We start from the raw sequence: 6000 nt of genomic DNA on the forward strand, positions 1-6000 counted from the left end.
GCCTCCTATATTATATCATAAAAAAATTGGTAGGTAAAATTGGTAACATTTATATGTATTTGTGCTCGTGATAAGTTTAGTGCTAAGTGGCGGTAAATTGTGTATCCCAACATTCCTATTTATTCTCTTTGTCCCGCAGTTTCGAAAGCTTTTACCTATGCCCATAAAGGTAAAATAATTACCTATTTGACTCGTGAAGCTTGCTAATTGCGACGGATCATTTTCAAAGTAGCATCACGTGTTATTGAATCGCGCATTGCCGGAATAACTCCCGTAATGCAATTGTGAGCACACTCGGCAGTCGTTACGCGCAAACGTTTAAACTTCGACTCGATATAGGAAACGAACAGAAGTTGCGGAGCTCGTTGTACTGAATGTTTCTTTTCTGAACACTTTTTCCAATCGTTTACGCGAGGCCAGGCGAGAATTTTTTTTGGCAAAATAGAATAAGTGTGCTCTCCGATTTGACATACTTGTCACAGATCTCGAGGTCACGGTTACATTGGTTTAGTTTGAGCATTCGATTCATTCGACATCGTAGCAATGAGAACTAACGGCATCTAGTCACTTAGCTACGCAAATATAAACGAGTGTCATTCTTCTTCTTTACTCGCGACCACGGAGAGAAAAGGATGACAAATGAGATGAAAGAATAATGGAAAGTAAATGAAAACAGCAAAATCACCTTTGTCAACCGCTTTCCTCCTTCATTGTCGGATTTCAGAAATGTTTAAAAAACTCCGTAAGTACACAACGAGGCAAAGTTATAATAACCTTCTTGCGAATTCACCGCATGAATTTATTCTAGGCGTTTTTTGAAGTTTCCTGCGGAATAAGTTCCTACTTATTATAAATGGAGACACGTGCAGCGGGGCCCCTAAGCCATTAATAAAAAGCAATGATATAAACATCACTGGCTTATTGATTAAAAAAAATCTGAAATGGTACAATATTAGTCCACGAAGAATTATTTAAACAAGTTGAAATTCCATTAGCTAATTTAAGCGTTACTTTGTTCATAATTAGGTAGTTTTTGTTTACCAACATGGCCGAAGGACTTTACCGTTTCGTTCATTTATGTCAGCTTTGTGATTTGACTTATGTACATTAACAAGGTATTGTCAGTGGGGGGACACTCCTCCTTTCGGTCAAACTCGGCTCCGCTCGCCTCAGCATTGCTCAGAGCAATTATTAGGGTTGGCACAACTTGACGTCCCTTTGTGTGCACGACCACAGATAAGATAATGACTTAAATTTTGACAACCCTAAATAGCCGGAATGTATAGTGCCATACATTAGAAAGGGACAGCATGATTCGACCCTAAATTGCTGTCAAACTTCGGGTTTGTAGGAAGTGTCCTTTCTGTATGGTAGTACTTATTCTGTGGTATTGTTTAGTTTTGAGCATTATTTGTTTTACTTCCCCCACTAAATTGCTACTACAAAAAAAACCGGCCAAGTGCGAGTCGGACTCGCGCACCGAGGGTTCCGGACTTTTTAGTATTTGTTGTTATAGCGGCAACAGAAAATACATCATCTGTGAAAATTTCAACTGTCTAGCTATCACGGTTCATGAGATACAGCCTGGTGACAGACAGACGGATAGCGGAGTCTTAGTAATAGGGTCCCGTTTTTACCCTTTGGGTACGGAACCCTAAAAACAAATTTTCTCTCAAAGTGCCTTAACCCTGAACCGCATATGGTTCCAAATTTGGAACGTATAGTTGGTCAAGCAAATTTTGTCAGTAGAAAAAGGCGTCAAATTAAAAAAATGTAGACGCGAAGGGATATCGTCCCATAGAAAATTTGAATTTCGCTCCTTTGTCTACTGACAAGATTTGCTTTACCAACTATAATGATATTTTCCTCGTGGATTGATATAAGCGTAATCTGTTTATAGTGGATAACCAATAACGATCAAGTTATTTTACTACGTCGATGACAAACAAGTATACGTTCCGTCTGGTGGTAAGCGGCTACCATAGCCTAAACCTTACCAAAATATTAAAATAATTGATATTTTTTGAAAATGTAAGTGATTTTTTTTGAAACCTACATTTCCATAAGGACAGTCAACCAATTTGATTCCTAGGCCACTATGGAACCATCTCATAATGAATCAATATGTTTATCTTTTATGATAGTGCTTATTGAGTGGTGTATGTCATGTATCTAGTAGTTAAAGCGACAAGGTTCTTAGGTGGCCTAGGAATCAAATTGGTTGACTGTACTTACTATTATTGCATACAGTTCCAAATTGGGAACAAATTGTTATTTACTATTATTTTTAATTGGGGCGAATATAAATAACTTTTTTATGTTACATTTATAGTGTTTTATTACATAGGTATATTTAATTCGGGGAGAATAAAAAATCCATGCGGTAAGTATTGTGCGGATTGTGCCATTTCAAAATTAAATTCTGCGCTCCCGAATTCACAAACGGATAACGCTATAATTTAAAGCCGGCTCTAAAAAGTGTTTTGGTAGAGGGCATTCCATAACATTAAGGAGAGGATACGAGGGTTTGCACTACCGCCTCAGGTAAAAACCAAATTGAATTTTCCCCAGCCAAATAGGACGGTATCGCGTAGATAAATCTCGAAGCTGCCTTATCCCGTACCTACGAAAAACAAAGTTTAATAGAAAAAGTAAACGCGAAAACACTGAATGTTGAAAGTTTTAATTTGCGCCAAGATTACCGACGATTGGAGAGTTTACATTTAAACCGTCAATAATTGCCAAATTTTGTTGTGGTTTAACGCATTCATCTCGAAACTTTGTTTCGAAAAGCTGGGGGATTCATTATTTGTCAGCAATACGGATAGTAGATAGATATTGTACAATATATTTAATAGTTCAAGAATTTAGGTATCTACATTTTAAATATTTTATACATACACATTCATAATCATGTTTGCTTTGCTTGTGTTAAGCGATTTCAACCGGTAACTTTAGCAATAATTCATTTCGTAATATCTTTTGTTGTGCAATTAAGATTTTAACATAAACTACCCAAAAAGGTTGGTAGATACGAACACAATCGTATTCAGATTCTGTCAACTGAAGAGCCTACTAAATTCATATAAAATGTCTGCTTAATGTCGGCCGTCTCCAACAATAGATCCACAGGGTAAGACCACTATTAGACATAAATAGGCTTTAACGATATGCCATTACAAATAACATATCTTCACCGGCAGCGTCACACAATAGGAACCGTTTGTAAATCCCTACCAGACCCGGCCATTTAGGCAATTTATATCATGCCACTTGCGAAAGACATAAACCGATATCATGTCTAACGAGGTCGCGGTGTTCTGTGGAATAATTATCTTTATATGGGCCCTTTTAATCGAGTCTGCTCCTAACCGCGCTTTACGGTGTTATAAAGTTAATGTAATTTTATAAGGGGTCTTAGCTTAGGGCGTGCGTTTAATTTGAGCTGTGCGGTGGCTGCGACCGCGAGCACAAGGCTGTTGTTACTATGGATTAACGGGGTCTAGCCTCGAGTGAACCTGTATATGATGGATGATGGACGCCAACAGATTTGGTCAAGAAATTACCTAAGTATTTACCTTATTTAAGATCCCTTTTGAGGTACGAGCATGAATTATTAGTTGTATATTCACGGTTTTACTTAACTCTCTTATTTACTGACACTCTTAATTTAATGAAATTACTTTTGGTAATGAATGGCATCACGCGGGCACCACCTATCGCCCAACCAAGCCTTGGTGTTAAATTCCACAAATCCAACTAACTACATCCAAACCAAACGTCCGTCCTAAATAATATGTTTATCTAAAAGCAACGTGAAAGTTGATTCTATAGGTATAATCCAGTAACTTTGTCGCCTTTTGTAATTTGGTTCGTTTGTTCTCGTTCTCGGAAACTATAAAATCTACAGAGACCATTCTAGTCTCGTATTGTAGCAAATTTAGGGTACTTTAAAAACGTCTTGAAAAGGTACTATCAAAAACTAATCCGGTTATATTATAATCCCCCAAATATAAATAAAAAAACATAATTTTCGCGGTTGTTTCGATTTTTTGACAGTTGCGTTCGGCGCTCGAGGTCTCAAACTTGGATTATTCATTGGACCAGCAAAATAAACAAGTCTGCAAGATATCAGAACTACCGGATTTAACGCAAACGCTAATGTATGAAGTTACTGTATAAACTTATTAGTATGTTTGTAACTCAATCACGCAAAACGGCCAAAAATCTAGGTCCAATAATGTAACCATAGCAAAAACTGAAGTAGCAGAGTGTATTGAGCAAACAACCTAGGACTTTAGTAGTTAGTAGTTATTAGTTTGGTACCTATTTACACAAGTTAGGTATCGTATATACATTCGTATTTAACTTAATACCTGCATATGGTATTCAAACTTATAGTAGGGCGGCGGAACAGGTTTTAGGTTACTTTTCGTTCGAAAATAAAAACTTAACAACTGAAATCAGTTACCTATAGGAAATGGAATTCCGACAGCATAATAGTAGAATGGCATTTTCTCGAAGTCTTCTAGAAATCGATTTTCACTCTTTTCATCTCGGATATGGGTAAATATGGTATCAATGCATTCAGTATAATGTCCTGGACACAAATATATGAGATGACAATCGCAAAAATGGTGGGGGTAGTTACTGTGACGTCATAAAGTCGGCAGTCGGCGTCGAGTCATCGGCGTGTGATTGCGGAGCTCCTATGTGCAGTCCATAAAACATATTATCTACGACTGTCCAAAGAGGAAATACACTGGAGATTCCCTAGACTTGCTCTTCCCTGATGTGAACGCAGCCCGTTGGGTGAAGAGGCTAGATATCAAATTATCATCATCATCATAACTTAAGAGCTTTGCTCTTGTCGGTGGAGTAATTGCCAATCCTTTCTTTCCTGAGCCAGTCTTTTGATTTCCTCGTACGATGCATTCTTTTTTACTTGGCTCAGATATGTGATTCTAGGCTTTCCACTGCCTCTCGTCTTTTCAATTTTGCCTTCCAGGATGTTTAGGAAAAAGTTGTCGTCTCGTATTAGGTGTCCTAATATCTTGTCTCTCCTATTCCTTATGCTATTTAATAAGCTTCGCCTTTCTCCTACCATATTCAAAACCTCTTCATTCGTCTTTCTTTCAGTCCAACTAATCCTTTCCATCCTCCGCCAACACCACATTTCGAAAGCTTCCAACCTTTTTCTGTCTTTTTGTCTCATTGTCCACGTCTCACTCGCATACAACGCAATGCTCCAGATAACCACTTTTATCAATCGTTTCTTGGCTTTTTTGGAAATGCGCGCCTTAAGAAGGTCTTTTTTGTTGTTGAAGGCTCTTTTAGCCATAGCGATTCTCTGCTTGATGTCTTCGGTGCATCTAGAGTCATTGGTTATCAAATTATAGTCCTTAATTATTATCTATATTTCCACAAATATTTTGTTAGTAAGCGACCAGTTTTTGTAGCCATACGATTAAATAAATAAAGTCGACAGTACAAACTTTTTCTTTACTTTTAAACATACCATGTGGGGTGGTATATTTAAAAGTAGAAGATATGAAGGGGACACGGAAAGAACATAATGTCTAGTCACTTTAGTAACATTTTGAGTAATCGCGGTTTTCAAATTTGGATCCATGTCAAAATGTATGGTAATTCTGTGACCATGTATTTTTTAACTGAAAAAAAAGTTGTGTTACATATATTATACAGTGACCTGGTAGCAAAAGATATAACTAATAGTTCATTAAGAGCTCTACATTTTGAAAATCTTATTTTCCGAAAAAAGTGACTAGACATGTTCTTTCCGTGTACCCTTCATATGTAAACAGTCGGATTTTTTGTTTGTTTTAATAATAGCTGCAGTATGTAACAGAACGTCCGTACACTCTACGGTGTCAGCTTACATTACATTCAGGCAGGCCGTATCTATAAAAAACGTTCATTTATTCATAGTTTCACGGAAAAGACAGCAAGTTATCGACTAAGCAACGATGTATTTGTGTC

This window comes from Cydia strobilella, chromosome 8 (assembly GCF_947568885.1).
Source record: "Cydia strobilella chromosome 8, ilCydStro3.1, whole genome shotgun sequence".
Taxonomy (NCBI): Eukaryota; Metazoa; Arthropoda; class Insecta; order Lepidoptera; family Tortricidae; genus Cydia; species Cydia strobilella.